Consider the following 16,692-nt stretch of genomic DNA (forward strand, 5'->3'; position numbering starts at 1 on the left):
TCATCATGCCTCCTCCCCAGAAGAACACATACCACACCTTCTCTCTGGGCTCTCAGAAACGGCCTCTATGTCAGCTCAAAAAGCAACCCCTCCCAGTACTCCCAGCTCCCTCAAAACCGGCTCATGCCATTTTGTCAGGAAGAGCTATGGTGCTGGATGGAAAAGAGCAGGAGAGGAGGCGGCGGTGAAAAAGATGTCGGCAAAGTTGGAAGAAAGCCAGAAAAGCATGGGAGATGCGTTTTTAACCTTCCCAACTTTGACTGAGCCAACGGTCTCAAGAAAAAGAAAGGAATGAACCACCAATCCCTTGTTCTCATAAACCAAACTGGGGCATCAGAAATAATTCCCATTGATAATAAACAGCCACCAAGAATCAAATGTTGATGCTGAGCCAACCACTGTTAATTGTTTTGCATACATTTGCTCAATTATGCCTCGTGTCAACCCTAACATAACACTATTACTGCCACTAAGATAAACTGAGACTCAAAGACGATCACTTGCTTAAATAGATGTCAAAGCTACTGAGTGGCAGAGAAACAGTGCATATTACAAGAGAGGAAAAAAAACTATTTGGCCCAGGGGGAACACTCCAGAATGATCCAATTACGTTAAAATTCTAAAATTTGGTACGACCAAAAAAAAAAAAAAAATCCATGCTTGGCTTCCAATCCAGTTAGGGAAGTTCACTTTATTTTCACCAGTGAGGGTGCCCGAACAGTCCAACACAGAGGTACGGCATCACCATAAAATGACTTCTGCATCTAGGGTGGCATCTGTCAACCACGTCTCCCAGGTGTGGCTAGTCTGTGACTTCAGAAGGCAGTAAATCAAATCGTGCCCCTCCAGATAGTCTGTCTGCTTAATAATTAACAGTAGGGGATAAAAGGAGGAAAGGAACAGCTCTTTTCTGAGGTTGCCTTAAACGTTAGGTCCAGCACGTATCCCAGAATGAAGCTGTGAGTGGCTGACAATGAAGAGCAATGAAAGTGACAAGGACAGAAAGTTCAGTCACGGTGGTAAGGTCAAGGTAAAAGGGCTGAGTGAGGGAGCCTGAGCACGAATAACCTCACTTGCTGTTAGCTGCTGTGGGGTCAACCCCCGACTCCTGGCATCCCGATGCACAATGAGATCAGACCATTGTGATCCATAGGGTTCTCACCAGCTAATTTTCAGAAGCAGATCGTGGGTCTTTCTTTCTAGTCCATCTTAGTCTGGGAGCTCCACTGAAACCTGTTTAGCAGCATAGCAACATGCAAGCCTCCACTGACAGATGGACGGTGTCTGTGCTTCTGATGCAGTGGCTAGCAATCGAACCCTGGTCACTCACATGGAAGGTGAGAATTCCACCACTGAACCACCATTGCCCCAACCTCACTCATTAAAAGAAAAAAAAAAAAAAAACTATTGCTGTCGAATCAATTCCAACTCTTAGCAACCCTATAGGACAGAGTAGAACTGCCCCACAGGGTTTCCAAGGAGCACCTGGTGGATTCGAACTATGCAGCCGTAGCTCTTAACCACTATGCCAATAGGGCAGCTCTATAGGGTCGCTATGGGTAGGAAATGACTCGATAGCAATGGATAACTTCACTCATAGGACCCTGCAAAGCCTGTAGATAACACCCAGTCAAGGACATGACAGAGAAGTTGGATTCAATGGCTATCTTGCAACTCAGGAGACATGTGTGTTCTCAAAGGGATTTGCAACCCAGTCTGGATTCAGGAAGAGAGAGCCAAGATTGATGAGTGCTGTCTGCCAGGGGCCCATGGCAGTGGCACAAGAGGGCCTCAGATTGCCATGCCTGTCCCAATCCAGTCCTTCTCTTTTACATGTGAAGACACAACTGGGCAGAAAAGCAAAGCCCTTTAAGCAAGCTGATGAATCCTAGGCAGGGCCAGTTTCATGGGTGTGTGACCTGTGCAGTCATACAGAGCCTCATAATTAGAAGGGCCCCATTTGGTTTAATGCTCTGCTATTGTTCTTGATCTTGAGGAGCTAGTGGCAGTGGTTAAGAGCTCAGCTGCTAACCAAAAGGTTGGTAGTTCGAATTCACCAGCTGCTCCTTGGAAACCCTATAGGGTAATTCTACTCTGTCCTATAGGGTCACTATGAGTCAGAATCAACTTGACGGCAATGTGTTTGGGTTCGTTTTTGTTTGTTTGTTTTGGTTTATTATTCTTGAAATTCTTAATTTTTTAACAAGGGGTCTCACATTTTCATTTTGTATTAGGCACTGCAAATTATGCAGCTGGTCCTCCCCCCACTTTTGGTTTGTCCTCTGAACTTTCAAAAGCCTCTGAAGTTTTGAACTTTTCTTCTATCTTTCTACAAACATTTGTTTCACGGGCCATTTACAGTCTTAGTGTGAGACCTGGCTTGATTGTTCTAGATTTTCAGAAATTTAAATAGATATTTAACGCAGAAAGCAAACTTTTTTTTCCCACCTCCTGTCTAATACATGCTCTGACCGGTGAACCAAAATGTGCTCAATATAACTTCTGGAGCCCAAGGAAGAGTAAGACACAGATGTCACTAATGGGATTAATGGGAGTGAGGGGGACAGAGTGCTTTTTCAACCCCAAGATGCTTAAGAATCTGAACCACTCACTAAAATCAGTTCCAGATACTCAACCTTATCCTATTTTATCCACAGCAAATGTACACCTCCCAAATACACGCACGTGCGTGTGCGCGCGCACACACACACACAAAGGTATATAGCACGTGTATCCAGAGAAAAAACTTGCAGCTCTACAGGCCTATTATCTCCTTGCTCCCATGCAGATTACAAACATCAGAAAAGACAATTTGGTCCTTATGTTACTGCTCTCAAAAGGGGTTTCCTAGCAGAGAGAGAAAATCAAATATAAATGCATACACTGGAAGACCATGTAGCTACTGACAATTATAAAAGAACACTGTTTTATGATACAGGTAACATTCTTGATACAGTGTGGAATAAAAGTAATAATAAAGTACATGAAACAAAGCTGTAACATTTTATTTTAAATTATATATATATATACCTACATACATGTATATTATTTTAAATAAAACATACATATACATATACGTTATTTGGAGCCCTGATGTCACAGTGGTTAAAAGTTACAGCTGCTAAGCAAAAGGTCAGCTGTTCAAATCCACCAGCTGCTCCTTAGAAACCCTATGGGGCAGTTCTACTCTGTCCTTTAGGGTCACTCTGAGTGGGAAATCAACTCAACAGCAACAGGTCTTTTGGGTTTGTATATATTATTTAAAATAAAATACATGATCATGCTCTTTCTCTCTTTATGTATATATATACATACACACACACACACATACATACACACACACACACAAGGAGCCCTGCTGGCACCATGGTTAAGCACTTGGCTACTAACCCAAAGGCTGATGCTTTCAACCCACCCCATGGCTCCACAAGAGAAAGACCTCGTGACCTGCTCCCATAAAAATTACAGCCTAGAAAACTCTATGGAGCAGTTTTACTCCACCATACTAGGTCACTGTGAGTCAAAATCGACTCAATGGCACCTATTAACAACTATACATATATGCATACGTATACGTATTATATACGTACATATATACATACACACATACATATACACGTATCGGCATGTGTGTATACACAAATACACACACACAGTCAAGTGCGGCATAACGTCCATTCAGGCAATGTCTGACTCCATACCAGAGTAAACAGAGGTAGTCATACATGTAAAAGCCTGAAAAGTCAGAATGATAGGTGGAGATTCATGGTATTTTTTTAGATATGCACTTTTAAATACTGTGGATAGGTCAAACAATATGAAAAATGCATCCATCTGTTACGTTTACTGACAGTGACCATGCACATCTTGGCATCTGCTATTTTCTAGTCTCTCCTTTATAGTGTAAATTACCCCAGAAGATGAGAGGAGCTGGGATTTAGAGCACAGGTGAAGAAACTGGCCTAGGGCAGGAGGAATTGCATCTCTTTCACTGTCACTAGAGGAAATTTATGCCAATTGTTGGTTTCATGGCTTTACATACTCTGAGAAGTGGAAGAGAGCTAAAAATGGAAAATTTGAGGAGCGTGGCGGTTTGAAATTTCCATGAAGAAATTTGCACTAGCAAGAAGCAAAGGAGAAGTATTGACACGGAAGCAAAATAAAAGGTTTACAAACAACACGGAGGTGTAAAATCAGTGAATGCTATTGCTCGCGACCTGGGCATGCTCACACAACATCCAAATCACATGATGTCCTATTTCACAGAATGTATCGTGGATGTTAAATGACACGTGACTGTATATGTATATACAAATATATATATACTTAAACGTATATACCCACATAAATGTGTCAATGTAGATAGCTACATTCACATATGTACATAAATAGAAATATGGATATTACTGTGGGGAACAAGGCTGGATCTAATCCCAATGGACAGCTAACTTGGTGAAAATCACATCCCCTCTCTGAGCCATAGTCTTCTCATGGACAAAGGCAGTGCCTGGACCAGACCATTTCTGACGTCCTCTGCCATCTCTGACTGGTCACAACTTCCTGATACCCAACTCTGGGGTCAAGGCAGCCAATAAACTCCTCTGTTAATACCCCAAGTCTCGAAAGCAAATTGGTCCTAGCCTGCCTCCTTGTTCTATAAAGAAACTTCAGAGGTTACTTGGCATGACTAAAGGGAAAGAAACACTATATACGTATATATTTTTTTTAAGATACAGATATGGGTATAGATAATGGTTATGGATATCTTACAACCCAGGCATATTTAAAAAAAAAATATTCTGAGGCATTCATTATAAGATTCTTCTCAACTCAAGGACTGAAGACATTTTTAAGCTGAACAATGGAAGTTGGAGGGAAACCGCTTCATCCTCTTTAAGCCTCTGCTCCCTCACACTGGGGCACGGTCAGGTTCCTTGGGATTTTCCCTTTCTGAAAGAGAAGCTGTTTGGCGAGGCAGGCTCTGTGACCACCCATGATCTGAATTACACACAGGTGTTTGAAAATACAGAGGGATCGAGCATAATTAAGAGCATTAAGCAATCATCTCAGCCCAAGGAGGCAGTTGAAGAAAACAGGGAACGGCATTTGTGCAGCACTTTGGGAAATAAATTCCACAGCCTTTCACCAAGCTGAAATCTTGGCCTTGGACACACATAAAAATGAGCCTGGCCTGATCTTAGCTCCCAGTGGACAGCTGCCAGATCACAAAATTTGACCCAATTGGCCTGCCTTACCATAGTGACGGTCCCTGCTGGAACAGTGGATGGTATTGCTGATAAGAGCCAACATGCACTGGCTGGACAGCAGACAGGAAAATGGCAGAACATGGCTGGCCAAGGGAGGGTGGGAATTTTAGTTTTCAAGACAATCATTTTTACAGTGCAATTTTTTTTTAAATATTATCGTAGTGGCCTTCAATCTGGTTTTTTTGTAAAATTCAATCGTTCTTTCTTTACATCCTATAAAACATAGCTAATTATTCTCTTATTTTCTCTCTTGTCACTTGGTGCTGTTCTAAAACAACTGCTGAGCTCTGTCGAGGGAAGAACATCTTTCATGGAGAATTGCACTAGAAACCCTTTGCTTTTGCTTAGAGGCCACTGAATGTATGTTGATGGTAGTGGGATAATTTGGAAAAAGAGAGCAAGAATTGATTGTACAACATGAATGTAATCAATGTCACTATCGTGTACATGTAGAAATTGATGAAAGGTTGTACACACTCTTGTGTGTATATCACTATAATTAAAAAAAGAAAGAAACCCTTCACAACAGAGATGGTAGTATCTATGTTTTCCACAATGTTTCATGAACCTAGAAAAAGATGCTAAGTTACAAGCATTATTTCTACTTCAATAATCCATTACCAAATATAACTTTGACATGAGAAACTCAATTTTTTAAAAATTAAAGCTGTTATTTAATGGATATCACTGACTCTAATGGTTGCTGTCTAATATACAGCAGTCTTTAAAAAAAATAAATAAATAAGGCATTCTCCAAACATTTTACCTTTGTGTTATTTTTCTCCGTTCTTCAGGGCAACACTATCTACCTTTAGACACATTGTATTTAACATCTCCGGTCATTTATGCTATTTGCCAAGTATCTGATATTCCTAATAAAACGTCAGTACAAATAACCAAGTTGTGTAGAAGGGGGAAAAAAAAGTTCTTCCAAGCTTCCCTGGCTGATCAAGATAAACATTTCTAGATGACCTAAGTCAGTAAGCCACGCTGACACCAATGCCTTTTATCTCTCCTCTTGAATTACGAAAGATTATCATTTTACTCAGCAATCAGCCAGACTAAATTGAAACTCTGTACATCAGAATTAAATATGTTCTGTCTACTCAAAGTGAACAGTGTATTATTTATCACTAATATTTAATGACAAAAAAACTGATAACTTTCTCTGATTATCCCACTGATTTCATCCAGTCACGCATCATCGATTCTTTGGGCCGTTAGCATAAACACAGGGCATCGACTCCGGCTAATGCGGCCAGTTTGATAACAGAGCTGAAAGTAGACACACACTATTTTAAAAACATGCTCCGATTTCCACCTAAGTATATATTTTTTTTATATCTTTATTTATATGGCTTTCTTACCATAAAGATGCCAGTCCTTTAAAATATGCAGAAAGCACTTTCTACTCTGAAGAGCAAGGTGCTATATCATAACAGGGATACAGAAGTATAAAGCGCCTGTTAATTAAACATCGCTTTTTAACTCGCTAGCCTGCATATGTAACTGTTAAGTTCTAAGCCAAGTCTTTAAATAAGAATGAGAAAATGGCTAGGCTCCTTCAAAAGAATGCTTTTTGCCTGCTTGTTGCTTTTCTCCTTCATGTAAGAGATCAGCCAGTCTACATATTATTTTTTTACATCAAATTCTTTGGTAAATGTTTGACTTTGAAGGGTCTCCCCCCCCCCAAAAAAAAACACAGCAGATGAACAAATTATGATGCTCAACTCGGGACTGATGGTTTCATTTTAACCCTAAATTGTTTCCAAATTTATTATATTCCAAATGCTGCTGGGTTTTAGGTCTAAACAGGGAGAACTTGTCTTGGATTAATAGTCACCACTTCTGAACAAGGTTCATGTAGAAAAATGTATAAACTACAGACAGCTACCTGTACTGAACGAATTTTGCCAATTCTACTGAACCAAAAAAAAAAAAAAGCAACTTAGCAAAGAACACACACAGTAGGATGCCATCAGTATAAACCTTGAACAGGCCCAAAAAAAACCTATGTTTTGAGAATACATACATACATGTTAAAAATATAAAGAACTGCAATGGGATGAAAACAGCTGGCTGATGACAGTGCCACCTCCAGGGGAGAAGCACAGAGGTCAGATGAAGAAGGGACATGCCAGGAGCCTGTTACAGCCTGGATCAGCAACATGTTCTGTCTTAGCCTGAGCTGCAGGTACATGGGTACCCCCTGAATTATTCTTTATTCCTTTCTGGTGTCTTAGGTTAGCGCGTAGTAAAAATTGAAAGATGTAAGCACACCGTTTTAGGATAAATAGCTTTATAAGTAACCACCAAATTTCTTTCCTCAAAAGTTGTCCTTAGCTTTAAGATCAAAGTGCTCGAGGCCAAGACATTCCATTTTAGTCAAGACTCAGGGCGTGGGTTACAAATGTAAAAACCCCGCACCCTAGGATAAAATCCATTTCTGCTGTTTTCAAAAGTATTTATGACTGTCTTGTATTTAAAGAATTCTCACCTCAGCACTCTGCTATGAGAACTCATCTCAGATGCTGAAATACTCCCTACAGTTTATGAAACTGACCCCTTTGCTTGCTAGCAGAAACAAACTATAACAAATGCAGAAACGAGATCCCTCTTTAAGCACCTTTTTCATTTTGAGCCAAGGTGAACACACAAACAAGGAAGAAGCAGCTAGAAGCATACCTTGTGTGTGATTTCGGGATAAAGGAGCATAGGGGAAAGGTGAACTTTAGCCAGGTGAGAAGCTTTCTTCCTGACGCCCCGTTTCCATCCAGGAATACTTAAACCTTGCACTGCAGTTGCCATAAAGACAGAGAGACAAAAGAGAGAAGCACCCCCAGTCAACGGCCAAAAAAGGTAGACTTGCTTCTACAAGCATAAGAATTTGTTGTAAGCTTACCAAAGTTATGGCTGAGCGTTTACTATCAACAGGCATCGTACTGCAACAAAAGCCATTATTTAGAAAATAAGATGAACACATTTAAGCAGTTGAACCCTTCTTAAACCCCAAGAAAGCATTCAAAAGAGCTGGTCTGCAACGACATGCCTGGTGAAGGCCACGGAGGAGAACCCAGAACGGGACGATTGCGTATTTTAATAGAGAATGTTTTCCAAAATTATTACAGTTGCACGCGGACAGCGATAGGCTCTGAAGATGCCCCAACCCCCTCTTCAAAAGGTCCAACCAGTTTCTTTCCACAAAGGAAACGCAGCAAACTCCGTATTAGAGAATTTCTATAATACATCACTGAAAAAGGTCCCTCATTGATTCCCTAACAATGTATCAGTTAATTACTTAACCTTTCTTAATGAAATGATTCACATCCTTTCAACAAAAAAGGTGGTAAGATTTAACATCACACTGTAGATTTCATCAGTCAGTGACACTAATAATACTACGTGTCCTCTGCCCTTGCATCTTCTATTTTTTCAATCAGCTCTGTGTTTCACCTTTTATAGAAACCCTTTATTCGGTGCTAGAAATACTCTAGTTTCAAAACTTGCCCCATCAGATTATTATTATTTGTGTGTGTGTGCACGTGATTCAGGTTCTGAATAGAAATAAAACAACTTTCTACTACAAGAATTACTCTAAATGCCACCTGAACCAGAAGTCAAAGCAACCGTGAAGTTTCTAAACATAAAAACAATTGCCAACTTTTGGGTACCTATTAAAATAAAACCACACCCGAAATCAAAAATGGAAATTTAAAAAAAAAAAAATTTTTTTTTTTTTCAGGTGAAGGCATTTTGGACCACTACTCTATTGCTGGGCAACTTCAAAAGGTGTGTTCCTAATGCAGACAAAAAAACGATGTATCTTACAACTTTCATTTAAATAACTCTTTTGATCTTAGCAGTTAGATCTTTAGCTGAAGCCCTGAATACTGAAACAAGCCTTCTTAGCATTTTATCTTCCTTTATCTCATAATCTTGTAGGATGCATTGTTTTTAGAATTCTGCTTTATTTGTGTGGCATCCTTGGCCAGGCTATTTCCATCAATATCCGTGCATGTCTCGTCACATAAAACTAGAGAATTTTCCAAGATGCATAGGGAAATTGACATAGTTGTGCTAGCACGGTTAATCTAATGAGTAAACATTTCAGATTTTAAAATTAAGATGGAATACTCAGAGAGGGGGGGAAAAAAAAAACCAGAAAGCCATTTGACACTAATTGGTAGCTACAACATGACAATGCCCATTGGGAAACACGGATGCAAGCAAGGCATAATTTGAAAGGAAATGCCTGATACTTGGTAAAAACGACCCATGCTCCAGGTTGTTCCTGTCCTCTTTCTGAACTGTGAGGTTCTTGTTCTGCCTGCTGTTTTTCTTTTTGCTTGATTCTGAAAAAGGAGCCCATAACCCTCTCTTAAGTTTCACAACACCCAAGCAGTTAAAAAGGGTCACTGGTCTTCATCCAGCCTTCTCACAGCCGAAGAGTCCAGTTCTCCCACTTCGGTGGGCATCAGAATCACCTGCAAATGTTGACCCCATACCAGGTATGGCACCTGCAAGAGTGGCACAACTATGTCTGCGACTGGAACAATGGCTGTGCTGTGATTCTAACGCTCGTGTATAAGAGCCACCTGTCCCGGCTCTTAACAAAAATGCAAAATACATTACAAATAACATAGGGTAGGCCTCAAGGTAAGACAAAACAAAAATCAGTAAAATCCAAGTGAGATAAAGATTTCAGTTCCAGAATTTAGCAGCATAAATCACTAGGCCCCTGGGTCTCTGTTTTCATCTGCATTACCTGGGGAAGTCTGCTAAAAATGCACCCTTTTACGTCAACTAGCAAAAATTCTGTTCCAGAATCTGTATTTTAATGATCTTCTTCCACCCCCCACTGCCACCCCCCCACACACAATGATTTGGATGCAGGTCATCAAGGAACCTCACTTTGAAAAATCCTGAATTAAGACCAAAGGCAACCTCCTTCTACTTCATACATGAGCATCCACTTTCTTCTCTGTGCTCATCTGTCTTTAGAAGGAGAACCTGCCAGCATCTCTGGTCAGGTGTCCCCAGCTCAGTGGAGAGAGACCAGGCAGGAGAACTCAAGTCTGAAGAATAACAAAGCACCAAGCCTTTCAATCAGTAAGCTCAAAGGATGTACTTTAAAATACTACCCCCTAACTCACAAAGGGGGAGCCTGGAGCAGAGAGGTTAATGGTTTGCCAAAAGTCACATTAAGACTCAACTGCAGGGCTGGGAAGGAGACAAACACTCCTCAGGAACTGAGGTTTTGAGTGTGATGCTAGAAACATTATTGTACTGGTGTCCCAGTAAATACAACTCATCACAAAGTAAACTAAAACCAGAGAATCTGGTACAATCTGGATGACTATAAATTAGTATGTGGCCAAATCTAAAATTCAGGAGAAAGTCTTTGTTCCATCCTAAGTCAATCTATTCTATTGATTTTTTTTTTTCTAGTGCCATCATATAGAGACCCAATAATGCCCCATTCAGACCCATTTTTTTTCTTTCAGCAAATGGTCCCATAACACATTAGCCTCTAATATCTTCAAACTATTGAAACCAAAAGGAATGACATGAGTTTTCTATTCATTGATTCCTCCCATTTCAGCAGTTTGACTGAATTAGCAGCAGTTTGACGAAATAAACCCATCACAGGATGCTCCTGAATACAGAGAACTAAATCGTATACAGAATTTTTAAACACAATTTTATATATACTCACATCCTTTAAAAAAAAAAAAAACTATTTTATTAAAGTGTGATTTGGAAAGTGCAATTAGCTTTGCACAGGCATTGCTGAGATGTTCCCGAACACACCAGACGTATGTAAATATTTCGTGATAACAGTTCCATTTGAGTAGATCTGTCAAGATATTTACAGGGCTTGACAGTACTTCTGTCTTTAATTAAATTTTTGCCCAGATACTTTAATGTAATTTAAATAGATTATTAGTTGTCAGGATCTAATATAAATTTTGTTTACGATTTAGTTACTCTAAGTACTCAGATTGAAGAAACTCATTTAACCTCATGACTGAGCAGCTTTAAGCGTCAAGTCGAGACCACTAAAAAGCTTCCACTGCCCTCTGCACCCTCCCAATAATCTTAAATTAAAAATTACTATGACTTAATTGCAATTTCCAGGCACTAAATTGAGTCTTTTTTTTTTTTTTTTTTAAAACAAAACAGCTTGGGGAGGGTCCCAAAGAAAAACCCACTTACACCTGTCCAGGTACCACGTTCTTTCTTTAAAACAGCTCCTTCCCCCAGTGGCTGGCTGGGTAGGAAATGTTTTTCTCATGTTAAGTCGCCGTAAAATAACTACCAAACAAACACCTGTTGTGCACAAGGCAGGCCATATATTAAAAACTGGCGTCGGGGGATTTCAAAAAGAAAAACAAGCCTTGTCGAGACATCCACCAGCCAATCTGGTCAATAGATTTTATGGCTGGGTAAAACAACACAGCAAGGAAACGGACTCACAGCTTCTAGCACAACTTTCTCCTGAATGGGAGCTGGCTTCTACATAAAGCTTGAAAAACGCCTTTGCACAAACTGACTGTAATTAATAAGAATTATTTATTAAAGAAACAAAGAACGCGGTCTAATTTTCTTCCCTGATTGCCAAGCACTTTACTCCACTTCCTCTTCAGAGAACACCAGCCTTGTAGCCCTAACTGCAAGAACATTTATCTGGGGGATACAAAACCAAAGCACTTCTTGAAATCAAACGTTTCTTACAACATTTATTTTTAGGCTGGCTATCCAAGCCAAATCTGTTTCATTTCTACTAACCACATCGTCTCATACACGCCGAAATAAACTATATGTGTCCCAGGGAAAAACAGCTGTCATGCATAAGATATCCCAAATTTGACCTCGTTGGCCCCTATTTCAGGAACTCGCCTCATCTCCTAGTCTGCTGACACTCCGGTTTTTGGCATCTCTACCCTTATTTCATCCAAGCACCATGTAAGAGAATTTTTTTTTTTTTTTAAAATCAGTGGAAGATGGCTCCTTGATGAGCAAACTGGCTTGCAGACCAGTGGAGGAAATCACAAGAAGTACAGAAGCCCAACTGCAAACTTCCTTGACTCACAACCTCAGCGTTACATCACCTGGCTGCATTTACTGCCACCGACTAAAAAATAAATTTAAAAAATTCCCCTGCAAACCGTCAAAGTATATGTTGGCTCACGTATAAAGTTCACCTGTCTATTCAGCAGATGCCTCTCTTGAGGTTGTTTTCTTTAGAAAATTAACCCCTACCTGCTTGAGATCTTTATACACTCTAGGTTCAAAAACACACACACACACAAAAGAGAGAGAGAGAGAAAGGCCAATATTGCTGGCTTAACAAAAATGGCATTGACTATGACTGAATTCTATAAAAGAAGTACGACACCTAACAGGATAAGAAAGGAAAGCAAAGAGCCCTTAATAAAATTAATAATAATAAAAAAAAAAAAACAGAAATACTACTTGTGCAAATCTACATATGCTCCGGAAACCCTTTCTCAGCCACAGAGAAACAGCTCACGCTCAATGCCTTGAAGTTGCAATTAAATTGTAGTAATTTAAGATTATCGGGAGAGCAAAGGGCAGTGGGAGCTATTTGGAGGGCTTCCCTCCCCACTTAATGCCCTTCAGTCAGGGGTTAAATGAGTTTCTTTAACGTAAGTACCTTAAAGTAACTGAATCATAAACAAAATTTATACTATTTTCTGACAGCCTGCAATCTATTTAAATTTTATTAACGTGTGCCTAAAATTATTTTTAAAAGACAGAACTCTTGCTATGCCTTGTAAATATTCTTGGCACACCCACTGAAATGTAATGGGTACTAGAACACATAACACTATCTGGACACACAGGCTTTTTTGTGATGCAGAATCTGACGAGATAACGTTTCAAAAGTGAGCTTGAGTCTTAAGAAAAACATACAAACCAAATAAGCATGCACAATAAGACTGGCTGCAAAGAGGAAGCTGGGTTCAAAAGAAGTTGTGACATCTGCTATATTCTCCCTTCTCTTTCTTAATTCTGGCATTGGGCATGCTGTGGTATAAATATATTTGCTTAGGAAATATCACAAACCTTCTGATAATTCAAACAACTGCTGAAAACAGGTATATCCTTCCTCAGAGCCTAAGAATGCAAATTTACAAGGCCTGGGGTATAGTCTTAAGAGAAACAAGGAGAAACTTATTAGCAAAAAACCATGCCTGGGCTCAACATTATCAGTTAACTTGTGCTATTGCTGGTACAAATGATTTAACTAGAAAACATTTGAAGCTTTTAAAAAACATTACATATTGCAGAAGATTGCCTAACAGCAACCCTGTGTATTCTTAACTCACACTGTTTAATTATACAGTAAAAGGTATATCCAACAAACGCTACAGACTCTGAAACACGTTGGGTAGGATGGTTATGGAACTCTGGCTTATAAAAAAACACAGAGTGCTTAGTACCTGATCCACACTTGTTAATTAAAAACATAATCCTTAAATGACAATTATTTTTATTCTTCTGTCTATGTTTACTTGTCCTATTTCCTACTTTGTTCTACTTAATTGAAAATAACATTTAATTTGGAAATGGTTTATAGCAGGGGGGAAAAAAAAAGTGCTGCTCAGTTTATACTCCAGGATTTAAACATAAACACAAAATCTCACAGGCATCTCCAGCAACACAAGACCCTTAATTTGAGACAGTTAATTTGAATAGTTGATGTTTCTTTCATTATACTTTGATAAACCTGTGAAAACAAAATGCTACAGTAATTACTGTTACTGCTCCCTTTAAAAATGTAAAGCAGTTAAATTTTCCTAGACAACAAGCAAGGACAAGTTACAGGGAACTTGAATGAAAGTAGCAAAGTGGTCATGCTGAACATCAATCTATAAAAGGGGGTTATGCCCTCTCTTGCCTTTTTAAATTCCCAGAGTGGGCTGACACAAAACTTCATCACCAGGAAAAAAAAAAAAAATTTTTTTTTTTTTTTTTTTCAGATTCACATCAGCTTTAAACCCTCACATACAAAACCCTGGCTTCTCTGACAAAGCAGATCTTCTAAACTGGATGTGAGAAAATGTTCTCTAACTCTAGTGTAGGAGTCTAATGTTGGTAAAAAGAATTCAACTGCACTGTTCTGGGCAGCAAGACAGCCTCCGGACCACTTAATATTCTTTCAACACCTTTTTAGATGGAATGTCCTCATAAAGAAGGATGCATTAAAAAAATAACTTGTATAGCAACTCATCATCCATAAGGAACTCAAATGCTGCCTAGAGAGGGGGCTGTCTATTTCGTTCCAAGTGAGCTTTCACTTGCACAACAAAGATCACCATTTGCAATGGTCCACTTCTGCACAAGTGAACATATAGCCTTGCTGCTTGATCGAATAGTCCAGGGCTCTCCATGTAGCAGCTCCTGACAACAACCCAGCAGCAGTTCTTTTTGATCTCTCCTGCTTCCTTAATTTGGGTTGTCAAGGATCAGCAGTTGGAGGCTGTTTACTTTTCCAAAAAAAAAAAAAGTGATTTTTTTTCCCCCTGTCTCTCATACAATGACTAGTCCAAAGTCTAAGGGGGGGGTGGGGGGGGGGCAAGGCAGCCAGTGGCAAGATGGTAAACCTTTTTTTTTTTTCTCCTTTACAAAGAAATTTTAGTTGACACCTTTTGAATGGTAACTACTTGAGTTCCTTTTTATATTTTTTAATGCTGTACAATTACAAGATGTTTCAAATAGAAAGACAGAGAGGAAAAAATCCTTTCCAAATTCCTGAAACTGTGAGCCCAATTTTCTTTTCCTGGACTCAAAAAAGCTGGGTATTTCCAATTTGTGAATCAAAACTCCAGTGGAATTCCAAACGACATTTGATATTATTTCTCTCAGAAACCAAAAATAGCAGGAACTCTTCTGTTTCAATTACGAAGATGACTCCTAGGTAGAAAACACCTGAAGTCTTACCATTTCTTTTCAAATTCCGGTTAAGACATCTCCCCCAAACTGATTCTAACTGTGGAAAAATGGGGGAGGGAGAAAGGGAAGTCACAGTTTTACAACAGTTTTTTAAAATGTATTTTCAGTAGTAGAAAAATTCCTTAAAAATCCTTGAGGTTTTCTCAGCTCAGCTATTGTGTCAACCCTCAATGCTCAAGCATATGAACTAAAGGTTAAGTGCAGGCTCGTTTCAATAGGAATCCAGAAAATCCCTCCAATATTCTTGTTTAAAGAACAGTAACAAAAAAGGAAACGCTAACTTAGAAAATACCTGTGACCGGACATGAGAGCAACCCCAAGCACTCAGAAGTGGACTGAAGAAGCTCAAAAGCAACTAAATGAAATATTTATATTAATTTCATTATTCTGCCCAAGCCTCACAAATGCGGGCTTTGGGTGGGGGAGGGAGGGAAGAGGAAGAAAGAAGTTTCATTTCGGGTTTTCTGGTGGAGCAAAAGGAAAATGAATTAAGAGGAACGCGTAGGATGAGCCCAGACTAAATCAATACACTTTGTAATCAGCCCAGCAGGGGTATTTGAACACAATGACTTGGAAATAATTAATAGTTATAAGGGGAGAGTGAGATGAGAAGGGGGGCGAGGGATGTCACCATATTTTATCGGAGTACTTTACAATCCAAGCTAAACTTTGATCTCCAGATTTTCGAATTTAGGGAAGAAAAAAAAAAAAAAGGAGAAAGTCCAGTATTTGGAAGCACCTACCGGCTCGAAGATGGTCACATTACCGGCTCCGGCCACCTAATCGCTGCGCTCGAGCCGCCCAGGCTGGAGCTTTGGGCACGGAGATCCCCGCGGTGCAGCCCTGGGCTCTCCGGTGTCCCTTGCCCCCACGACCCCGCCCGCGTCTTGCCCCTGGCGTCCGTGGCTGCTGGCCGCCTCGACTTACCCGCCGAGTCCAGGGAGGGAATGGGAGCGCCGTCTTCACGCCCGCGCAGGAGGCGCCGGCAGCACCATGGTCCCCGACACCGCTGCCGCTGCCCCTCGCCCGCTCGCTCTCCGTGCGCTCTGTTCCTCTTACAAAGTTTCGGGTTCTGCGGTCGACAAGAAACCAGGGCGACCCTCAGCAAGTCTTCCCCACGCAGGTTGGGGGGAATTTACGGTGGTGGGACGAGTGAGTGGTCCTGCGGGGCTGGGGGAGGGGGCGAAGACAGGGAGGGCGGCGGGATCGGAGGACCCACGAGCGCGCGTAGAAAGAGAGGATGCGACTCTGGGAATCCCTGCGAGGATCCCGAGACCGAGAAAGAGACCTAAGCCAAAGTCTCAGCACCTTCTCGGCAATCTGTCTTACAAAGTTGCAACAACAAAAGGGGGGGAGAGAAGGGGAATAAGGGGGTGGGATACAGATTCGATCACAGGCGCAAGGTTTGGAATTACAACTGTTTATTTAGCCCTTATTCTCACAG

At 40.4% G+C, this 16,692-nt stretch overlaps 1 protein-coding gene across 1 annotated transcript in view; it reads right to left on the reverse strand.

Annotated features, from left to right (window-relative positions):
- The window catches only part of EIF4E3 (eukaryotic translation initiation factor 4E family member 3), a 306,432-nt gene that overhangs the window by 84,955 nt on the left and 204,785 nt on the right, over positions 1-16,692 (reverse strand). The window contains exon 7 of the transcript XR_007514459.1: positions 16,176-16,320. The gene's annotated coding sequence lies outside the window, so the exon portion shown is untranslated. The remainder of the gene's footprint in view (positions 1-16,175; positions 16,321-16,692) is intronic.

Source organism: Elephas maximus, chromosome 20 (assembly GCF_024166365.1).
Source record: "Elephas maximus indicus isolate mEleMax1 chromosome 20, mEleMax1 primary haplotype, whole genome shotgun sequence".
Taxonomy (NCBI): Eukaryota; Metazoa; Chordata; class Mammalia; order Proboscidea; family Elephantidae; genus Elephas; species Elephas maximus.